This window comes from Cephus cinctus, unplaced genomic scaffold (assembly GCF_000341935.2).
Source record: "Cephus cinctus unplaced genomic scaffold, Ccin1 Ccin1_scaffold0315, whole genome shotgun sequence".
Taxonomy (NCBI): domain Eukaryota; kingdom Metazoa; phylum Arthropoda; class Insecta; order Hymenoptera; family Cephidae; genus Cephus; species Cephus cinctus.
In genome coordinates, this window is record NW_014333017.1 from 177,487 (window position 1) to 188,647 (window position 11,161).

The following is an 11,161-nucleotide window of genomic DNA, read 5'->3' on the forward strand; positions in this document are numbered from 1 at the left end:
GGGGGGGGGGTTGCTAATGCAATGCTGACTCTTGCATTGTCTTGCAAAGTGCAGACATGCATTTATGTATGCAATATTCGCTTCTCGCAGCTCGTTTCGTCTCCAAGAGAATCAGCTCCCCCCCCGCCGCACCCCTGACCCCTGACCTACGCCCACGCGGTACTCCAGGCGTTGCAGAGACCCGATATACCTATAGGCGAATGAACGATAGGGGTGTGAAAAGTGGCCAAAAGAAAGAAAGGGAAGAAAGTGGATACGAAATTTGGGTATCATCGCCCCTCACGTTCGCAAACCGACACGAGAGGGTTGAAGGTCGAAAAATTATAACCCACCCTCGAAAATAATCGAATTGATTTTGAAAAAGGGGCAATATCCGTGAAATTTATTGCCTTGTCAAAAAAATGTTTTCCTGTTTCCACTTTGATTTGAATCACGTATTGAAATTTGATTTTTTTTCGAAAATCTCGACGCGAGAAACTTACTGGGAACGACACTCGGGTACTTTCGGTAAGACGTATTGAAGTTCCATGACGTCATAAATTATCATAGAGATTGGATAGTAAAATGACGGGACACCCTGTATAACGTGGTAAAAATTGTTATTTATATATTCGAAATATATTTGTTGCTGGGTTATATGATATATTTGGAATTGCTATATTTTCACTGATGGATATGTCCATCAGGCAGTTTCGGGTCTCCGGGTGAGTCTATAGTTCTTGAAAGTATAGTATAGGGTTACTGTGTACTATAGGGTAGCCTATGGTACATTGTTATAATGTCGCTAATGCAGTTAGCTGACAGGTACTGTATGGGCGCGGGATGAGGGGCCTGGTGTATTACCTTAGAATTTGAATGTAAATCTTGAAAGCGAACCTGATCGTGCATACCAATTCGGTCTTTCGATTTTGGACACGTACGTCAGTCCCTAAACCAACCCTTAGAAACAGATCAGGTCCTGGTGGTCTCCGGATGGCACGGCGAAACAAGATTCCAGGCTGGCATCGGAGTTTCGGCCTTTGAAGGAAATCAGGGCTTGACGCATTTTCGAAATTCCCGGACGAGGGTTGGAAATCGAAACGTCCCTTATTTGTGTACGGCCTTCCACCCTCCGATGACGTCGATGCGTATTTTTTGCTGAAAATTTGGAAAATTTCCTTTTTTTTTCCTTTTTCTTTTTTTGTGATTATTGTTGTTATTATCGCTCGTAGCGACAGGTGTGCACGCATGCATACGTCGATGATCTTGAATGGCGGATCAGGTGGAGCATGAACGAAGGTAATTTACAATATGGCCGATGCACCCTTGTTACATGGTTAACATTTTGACGCGGCTGGCTGGCTCGAACGATCCGCTGGTTAAATGGCTGGTCGTATGATTTAGTTGGTTGGCTGGGTCTTGTAACGTTTTGTGCTTGGTTAATTAAGGGGATCAAATTATTAGGGGTTAATGTGGCGAGGCTATAATTTTGGAATGGTCTTGCGGGTCGGTTGTGATTATCGTTTAAGATATAGGGGGTGGCTCAAGAGTTATGTAGGTGAGGAGCATCATGGCCGATGGTCGGTTGCTGGCTGGACCGGGGACAGGGTGCGATCGAAAAATATATAAATTTTTGAAATTTGACATCTCGTGGCGTCCCGAGATAACAGTATGGTTATTTTTGTTTTTTTGACAATTTTACCAGAACTTTTGATAAAGGCTATTGGAAATATGCAGGTTTTGGAGGCTGTAATTTTTTTTGGGGATTCCAGCACACGGGATGTCATCTTCACAATGATCGTAATCCGCGCTTTTCAATTTTCACGGTATTTCCTGGCATAGCTGACCTTACGAATATCCGGGCTGACCCTTACTTCGCGGTTCGACCTGCCTATTGCAACGGCTGGTTGGGATTTCTCGCGAGGACTGGAAAAGCGGGTTTTATGGATTGGGAAGAGCGAAGGATTCAGAGATGCAAAATATTAGAGGACGAATGAACGGTGGATGCTGAATTTATTTGAGATTCCTGGAAACCGTGTTTTGGCTTATATGAGGTTTTAGCATTTTTTTATCGGGCGCGTCCTGTTTTCTTCTATCTTTCGTATTTTATTTATATCTTTTTTTTTTTGGTTATCGGCGTATCGAACCTCTCGTAGCGAACCCTTTCGTAAAGTATGAAAAATCGACCTCAATAATTTTCCTTTCACTTTCTCCCGTCGATATAATGAAAAAAAAACCAGGTCAAGTGTCAAAATGCCGATAAATCGTGAAACACCGATAAAATTAACTGTTAAAATTTTTTTCTAAAATTTTTCGATCCATCGAAAAGCGATCGAATTATTTACACGAGAAAAACATGTAAATTCTATTTAACTCTTTCTAAAGTTAATCCCTCCGCCTCGTTATCAAAATCCAAAATTTCGCCCACGATAAGATTCTTCGACGTGGACGCGCCCGAGGTAATTCAAACAATTTTCGTATCCGCAGTGCTGCGTTGGTCTTAAAAATTATTTATCTTCCCAAGTATAAGGAAAATAAATTAATATTAATATTTGGGTCGAGTATTGCCAGCCACTTTCGCAGTTTTTGGAAAAGTTCACCTTTGCCTTCGGCTAATTGTATAAATACCGGGGTACGGCTTTTATGCCTCTTTGGCTAGAGACGTGCAGGGGGTGGTCGTTGAAGGTTTTCCTAAAATCCTTTTCAAAAAATATTCAGTCCCCCGGGCTATTTATGGAATTTTGGTTGTGATACGTGGAATAAAAAAATTTCCCATTCAGAACTACCCGCCCCCTCCCCTCGCCTCAATTATATTTTACGTCTCCTCATTGACGTCAAAGGTCAATTTAATTAATTGGAGAACGTCATCGACGTTTCGATACACGCTCTCCAAATCCGATCAATACAATCTTTTCAATGGGGATGCTTTATTACTTTTATTTTATATAACGTACGTTCTACTTCATATATATATATACAGTATATGAAAAGAAAATGTTACTTTTAATAATAAATAATACTTTGCACATAATATATATATATATATATATATTATATATATATATATATTGTGACCTTATTCGCACGATACGGTTCTCCGGATCGCGTCAAAAAGGCGGGTTCGAGCCGGAATCGACTATTAGGAATTTAGGAAAAATATCAGGCGGAGCAAATGAAAGTGAGATGTTGTTTTACAGATTACAAAAGAAAAATATATTATCCTACAACAGAATACAATCAGTGTTAGTGTAGGTTCAGTTCGCACGATACGGTTCTCCGGATCGCGTCAAAAAGGCGGGTTCGAGCCGGAATCGACTATTAGGAATTTAGGAAAAATATCAGGCGGAGCAAATGAAAGTGAGATGTTGTTTTACAGATTACAAAAGAAAAATATATTATCCTACAACAGAATACAATCAGTGTTAGTGTAGGTTCAGCCTTGACAATGCTGGATGTTAGTAAGCGAAGAATAGATATATGCGCAAGCAGAAAGTAACAATGATTATAAATGAGATATACAAATGATTAGTGTTCGGAAAGTGAATTGTATAAATATGATTGTAAGACGCAGTTTCCCTACACGATATGCGTGACGGGAACGGAAATAATAGGTGCGTCTACTCTCGTGTGATTCTATATTGGCTCTTGTGTTGTTTTTCTATGGGATACGGAATCGTGTCTTAAGGCAGCCTCCGACCAGCGGAATTTGATTACAGAGTTGACTCGTTAAAATATAATCGTCGTGCTGTTGAGCAGTTTTCCACAAGGGAACTCGTGATCACAGGTAGACGTGGTCCTATCTAAAAAAAAGATATTGCAATTCTCTGTGCAAGAGCGATAAAGAAATTGGAAGCGGAAGCGATCGTCCTCGGATCTCTTATTGCTGCAGTCCGAAGTATCCTCTTAAAGAAGCGACGGAAGTCGATTAGCTCAGCTCCTCAATCCTTTCCGCATCCGTTAATCTGGAATCGAGCCGTTTGCAATTCCTCCCTAAAAGTCATTTCCATCTGCTTTTTGCTCCAGATGACAATTTTTCTTCCCCGCCCTCGACTCTTCACACGTCGAGCCACCAATTTTTCCCTCAAGATAGCACCTCGCCCTTGGATTCTGTTTTTTTACTCCACCACCCTCCTGGCACCCAGCCTCGACTGGGTGCTTTCGTCGGGAGGGGATCCAGGATATTCATCAGCCAAGTTATACAGGGTTAAACGAACTTTTGTTCCGTAACCTTAGAGATCGACTCTCTGCTCTTTTCGCATTCGAGAACAATTTTTTTTTTTTTTTTTTTTTTTTTTTTTTTTTTTTTTTTTTTTTTCGAATATGACCTTTTTTTATCATTAGTTTCTCCAACTTTTTCACTAGTCGCCCGTCAGGCTTTCACGCCATCGTCAGACTTTGCTCTTATCTTTGTATTATGGACTCGCGACTTTACGGATTCGTCGCCGATATTGTCGCCAGGTGGGTTTCGAGGATAAGAAATATGGAAAAAGTGGGGAATAATAATAATAATTGAGAATACCAAAAAAAAAAAAAAAAAAAAAGACTTTACGGATTCGTCGCCGATATTGTCGCCAGGTGGGTTTCGAGGATAAGAAATATGGAAAAAGTGGGGAATAATAATAATAATTGAGAATAAAAAAAAAAAAAAAAAAAACAGATAAGACAAAGCCAAAGAAGTCGAGATAAATTCTTCGTGAGTCTCGTCGCTCGATCATTCCGCTTTAATTGACATCCCCTTTTTCATTGGACGTATCTAATTGCTATTTTTCCTTTTCCTTCTCCTTGCGCACACCTGTTCCTCCAAGAAAATAGAAATACACTCGGTGCGCTCGGCATCCACGTAATTGCCGGCTTTATTGAATTTCTTTTAGTTTTGTCCTTTCGCTCCTTTACTTTCGTTAATACACGCGGAAGCTTTATATATATATATATATATATTTGCATGCAAGAATTCAAATGGACCAAAGAATTCTATTTTCAATGCTCTCGGATATCCCGAACATCTTTCTATATGTGTGTATATGTATATATATCTACGTGGCGGGGTCAGAGGTCACACGTGGTATCTTAAATACAGGTAAGGGTCAATTTTTGCCGTACGTAACATATGTCGAAGTACTAGGACAGGATTCGCAATTTTCTTTTTTTTTTTTTTTTCCCCCTTTGAGCTATACGCGAATAAGAGAAAAAAGTGTCGCTTTCTCGAGATTAGGGCGAGGCCGCAATGGTGCGACGTGCTCTACTACCAGCGACAAGAGTTTCAGCGGCAGACAATGGCCACGTCGCTGCGACAAACTGCCTTCCGGGCGATTCAGGCTGAGATTCTGAAAATCCACTGTAAACATGAAAATAAAGCATCAACCCCCCCACGTGCGTCCCTCTCTTGGGACGCCCCTGGCCGTTTTTTTTTCTTCTTTCGTAGGGTTGGCATCCTTGGATTTGTGGGGTTTTTTGCTTTCTCAACGCCCTGGATTTTATTGTTATTGCTTTGTACGATATTTATATACATATTTTTTTTTCTATGCCTTATTTTCACACCTTATGGGAAATTCGATCCACTTAATGCGTCGCCAGTGACGCTCGAGGTAAATTTTTCTTGGGAAAAATGTAAATCGACCAGAATTGCGTAATAACGCGGAAACGAAGGAATCCGTTTAATTCGACGTGGGGCCAAGGATGAGCGAAGCACGAGGTACGGGTAATTACGTAATTAAAAGTGGCACTTCGACCCTCGTGGTTATTATGCGCCTGAGATATTTTTTTTTTTTTTTTTTTTTTGGTACTCGCTCTGGGTAACGTTAAGAAAACTGAAGCAAATGGGGTAGGCAAATATTATCATAGTCAAGGAGAGAAATGTTCATGTATCAGGGATGCTGCGATTGAGATTGGGGTTGTTGGTAAAAAGAATTTTTTTCTAGATGGCCAATGGAATTACGAGGTTACGCAATTGTGATTTTTCCTTTTTGATATTTATTTTTCATCTTGGCCTATTTTTCTCTCTTCTTGGCCTCGCGTAAGTCGATCCTTAAAGTTTAATGGCGCGCACGTGTACGGATGGAATAAACGACACACTTCATAACGGGTCCACTAGTCAATTTTATTAACGGTAAGGGAGACGGTGATTGCGTCATTAGAAATTCATGGGGGGTTGATAAGGCAGTTAACGCGCATCTGCGAACCCGGTGGGAATTTTCGAAAACTACGAGACCACGAGTGATAATAAAAAATGGAGGATTTTTTTTTTTTTCTATTACATCAGACTACGTTTTTGTGCTTGACGAAGCAAAGGTTTTAGTGATTTATGTAAATTTTTCAAAAAAAAAAAAAAAAGTATGTTCATCCCACCCGGAAATTAGTGTAGGTTAGAATGGGCTTGGGCTGAATTAAAAAAAAAAAGTTTTTTTAATATACAACAATCAGTTGGTATCATCGTACAGAAATGAATCCTAAAATCGTGGATTACGTAAACCAACAATGTTACGAGAGAAAAATAGAAAATTCCGACGCCCAAAGGAGTTTTCTGTAGCCGACAGCAATTTTTCGCAAAAATCCAATCTCACCCCTAGGGACTCTCCTTTAGCTTTCGCTGGGACTTCGTTCCCCTCGTCAGCGGGTCCAGCCTGCTTTTCTTTCTCCCGGAAACCATCGTTCTCATCTTTTTAACCTCTTTTCGCTACCTTCGATCTCTTCATCTTTTTTCCCCCCTTTTAACTCACTTTTCTGGAGCTTTTTTTTTCCCCTAGCCGGCTCGAGTTTACTTTACGACTCTTGCCGCTCGACTTACTAACCATAATGACTGTGCACCGCGCGAAGACGGATTTAACGACAATCTCCCAGTTGCAGCTGCAGCTGCGGTTGCACTTGCAATTCCGATGCTCCAGGCTGCCGCGCAAGACGGCGGTGCAACAGTTTTCATTATCGAATCCCGTATAGTTTTTACATAAAAATTCGATACTAATCGATTGTCGATCTATCGATTGTTATTATGTCGTAGAGTTTTTATTTATTTTTTATTTTTTGTTTTTCGCCAATTCCCATAATTCGCAATTCGTTTACTTACGAGGATAAAATTTTTGCGAATTTTCGCCAATATTAATTTTCCCTGGGAAATATTATTACGGCTCGTTACGTTATTCGCCTGGCGCAACGGTACCTGCCTCTTGGCACTAATTATTCTTATGACAAAATACGTAGCCAGTGAAGTTTGTGCAATGATAATAAAGAAATCTTCAATAACGACAAACTTCACTACGTTAATGTTTTACGCAAAGCTGTCATTCGGTCGGACCATTAACCGTATAATGGAATTTTATACATAGGGATTCGCTGCCAGGTAAATTCTTTGCTTCGCGTTCCAAGAAAAAACTGAATGACGAGCGAAATAGCGAAGAGAGCAAATTGAGATGGGAAAAAAAATAAAAGAGGAAACACAGTAAATTGAGGGTGGGAGAGGGGGGGGGTAAAGAGAGAGCAAGATAACCTCCTCGAGGCTTTCATTTTATTTTTATTTTTTGAGCGTCTTTGAAAGAACATAAATTCTTTGATCTGACAGGTGGATGCATGTGCCCTAATGATAGGGGGTAGGAGTGGGGTGGGGTGGAGGGGGATAAAGTGAAATGAAAAATGCGAGACTAATGCAAAATTATAATAAAGAGTAGGTGGGAAATTTCGAAAGTGAAAAAAAAAGAGACGGCTCGACGCTCGTCGCTGAAGGTTGGAAATTCTCGTGAATTTTGAAAAGGGGTGGTGGGGAAGGTAGTTGAAAAATTGGCAAATGAGGAAAATTAAAATTTTTGAGGAGCGATGGGTAATTTATCGTAGGAGAAGGGATTTTCAAGCGTAACTGGAAACGCAAAATTTTTGCAATATATCCGGATAAAATTTTTCCAAAAAAATTTTTTTTTTTTTTGAAAAATTAAAAAAAGTGTCAAATTGTTTTGCTGAGCGATTTCCGTCAAACTTTGGGTTAGCATTCGCCTTTCTAATTAACCCATTAATAATCAAGTAGTCTCTCGCAGCTGCGATCGTTTTCGGGTTTGGCATTCTTAATCAGCTGTGTTATTACGCAAGCGTTACGTATCGGCTACGCGCGTCCATCCTGAAATGTGCAGCTGCGTTAGGAAGACCCGTGAGCCAGGGTCTTTCGTCTTGAGGATGAAGCCGCTTCCTGAATTCCAATTGGCTGAGGACTCTGGGCTCGGGTCGCCGTGCACATGCGACGTCCGTCGCACCGGGTCGTCGTGGCTCTCAAGGGTTCCTGTGTCACGTTACGAGCTGCTTCTGCGCCCGTAAACCATCCCTTGCATCTCTGGTCCATAGCGGAAACTCTCGGGAGCTCGTTAAAACTTGATACTCGGCCAGCCTCTCCTCTCCTCTCCTCTCCTTCTCCCTCGTGTTTCTCTTTCGGATACACAGGCTTCACGATCCACGGAGAGTCCGTTGCAGCTGCAAGCTCCGAGGGTAGTTGCCACTTATTTTCTCTTTTTTTTTTGTTTTTCCTCCTTTTCATACATTTCTCCCAGTTAACCCTCTCGCGTTTTCTCGTGAAATTATCCATTTTTCTTTTTGACATCATTACGCTCATTTTCATCCGCACGCGAATGCAGCTGCGTACATGGGACAAATATTTTTTTTCGAACGGATCCGAATCGCTTTGTCGATATTATCGGGGTGACATTTTTTTTGGGGGATTTTCTTCGTTTCTGGGATTTTTGTATTTTATAAGCTTCGACTCATCAAGTGAAATTTCACGTATAAAAATCACATCTTTTCACGACACCCATAGGTACTGAAATATATATAACGATCGCAAGTCAAAGCCTTATGTGGCGATGGCAGCTCTGGTGAAACGCTCTGTAAAATATATATATATATATATATAACCCAGAGACCCTTGTAGTATTGCCCAGCAGTACATTGTCTATATAAAGATACAGCGTACCACCCGGACTGCATTTGCCTCCGCCATAAATAATAATAAGATCCAACAGTAGTTGCCAGGTGATATTTAACAATTAGTTTTCAGCCCGACAAAGAACAATATCAAATTTTTTAATATTTTGAATTTTCGCTCCATTATAGCTGTATGGTAATATGTCCGTGACGTCACGTACCGTAATGACAGTCTACGTTAATTTCACGGAGTACATCGCCAATTAATGTCAGGGTCACTTCGTACGTTTATCATGATTCGTCCCGTGTCAAATTAATCATCAGGATATTTTTTTGATTACGATCCCATCATGGATTTTTTAGTATCATATCCTTTTTTACTCAATCGTCGGGCCGACTCGATGATATTTTCCTGCTGATGGATCCCGATAGGGTCAGATTACGGGGGGTCAGTCGATTTCCTCTAATGATAACGTTGAATTTCTGTAAGACCGTACGTGTACCCAAGCGAAGTCCAGTTGAAGAAGCTGAGGAATCTCGGTAAGCGGGATTTGTCAGGAGAGAAGGAAACGAAGAAAAGTGGTAAAAAAGGAGGTCAAAGGGGACAGGAAAAGAAATGGAATTGGCAGCTGACGTGACAGAAACTTTTTGGCACTTTGGGGAAAACCGCTAATACGAAGCTGCAGGAGAAGAAGAGGGGAAAGGAGAAAAATGGATGATTCGTAAGAGAGAAAGAGAAGCCGGAGCTGTTGGGCCGTGAAGTTGAGGCAAGAAAAGGACGCGATAAGAAGAATAAACGAGAGACGACGAGGTGGAAGGTGGAGGTAATACAGGTTGAAGTGGAAGTGGGAGGCAAAGGGGGGGGGCCTTACTGGGGCCCAGTCTGTCATGAAGGTTCAGTCAGTGAAACTCCGCGTAACGCGACGCACACTTCACTCCGTCGATATTCGATTATCGATTGTTTCGATACGAAAAAACAATTTTTTGAGAGGCAATTTGATTTTTATTTTGAAAATTTTTTTTTCCCGTGATTGCATCTCGTTCCGTGTGCTCGGTTGATTTTGCCTTAAATTTTTCAAGCCCAGCGAGTAATCAGCGGTGCGCGTGATTTTGAGTAAATGGTAATTTATTGTTTTTTTCAAAATTTAGTGAATTTGACGCGTCTCTTTTTTATCTCATGTGTCCTTTGGTGCTCTTTCGTTGCGTCTGGTGAATTTTTTTTTCCAAGTTATGTGGCCACCTGTGGTACGACGCGAATTTCTGTCGCTTGTGTGGAGATTTAATGAAGGTGCCTTTTTTTGTTTGGCCATTTTCATTCTTAATCGTCCGGACGCGATTGACAGTTTTTAAACAATTTACATGGATAATTTCACGTCGATTCCCGCTACGTTATTTATCGTCGAGATTGAACGGGGATGACGTTTTCCTTTTTTTTCTTTCGTATTGTCAATCGATCGTGCCGATCTATCGGGAATGCCGTGGAATTGCGCAAAAATTGTTAGGAAAAAAATACGTTGCAATATTATGAAATTTTCTTGCGACACTCGTCGCGCTGCTGTCGGTCGATTTCGCAATGCAGATCGCTTCCCTATCGACCGCGATTTATGAACGTCAAAGGCGATGATGCAAACGACAAATCGAAGACACCGAAATTCCATCGCGCGATACGTTCTCGCGCATCGAAGTTTTTGCTTGTCGAAGGAATTGCGAACCTTGCGACGAACGGATGATTTTTGAATTTGAAAAAAAATTTTTTTTCGGAAATTTTCTTTTTATCCCCTTTACTATTTTGACTTTTACATCTTAATCCTAAATATCACAGCTCGCTCTACCTCCGCTATCTTAACTTCATCTCGACACGGCAATTTGCTGTTTTCGGTGCAATCTCCATTTCCGCGGGTTAGTGCTTCGCCGAATGAAGTGCAATTACTCCGGTTGTAATTGTAATTGTAATTGACGTTGCGCAGTTACACGCGACACGTAATTTCTGGGCGATTAAACTCCCCGAGCATCACAACTATTGTTTCTCTAAGTTGGTACTCGGAATTACGTTACCTCATGCTGACGTTAGGTACCTTTAAGATGGCAATACGCGTTTCCACGGTTTCTCAGGATTTCCTACGGCAATGCGAGAGTCAGAGGAAAAAAGGGCGAGGACCGAAAAAAAATTTGAAAAAATTTTTTCCCACAAATTTACTTCATTGTGAAATTTCCAATTGACACTTTTCTACCTGGCTAAACCGCAATCGGCAGTAGTTATTTTTTTTTTTTTTTTTCGTTTTTTTTTTCC

General features: G+C 40.9%; 1 protein-coding gene across 9 annotated transcripts in view; it reads left to right on the forward strand.

Annotated features, from left to right (window-relative positions):
* LOC107266459 (tyrosine-protein kinase Btk29A) overlaps positions 1–11,161 on the forward strand; it is an 85,124-nt gene that overhangs the window by 15,100 nt on the left and 58,863 nt on the right. For 2 of the 9 annotated variants that reach the window (XM_025083692.1, XM_015736951.2), the window contains exon 1: positions 9,763–10,159. The exons of 6 other annotated variants lie outside the window; for them this stretch is intronic. The gene's annotated coding sequence lies outside the window, so the exon portion shown is untranslated. Of the gene's footprint in view, positions 1–9,762; positions 10,160–11,161 lie in introns of those variants that run through there. One more of the 9 variants, XM_015736953.2, reaches the window with a different exon arrangement.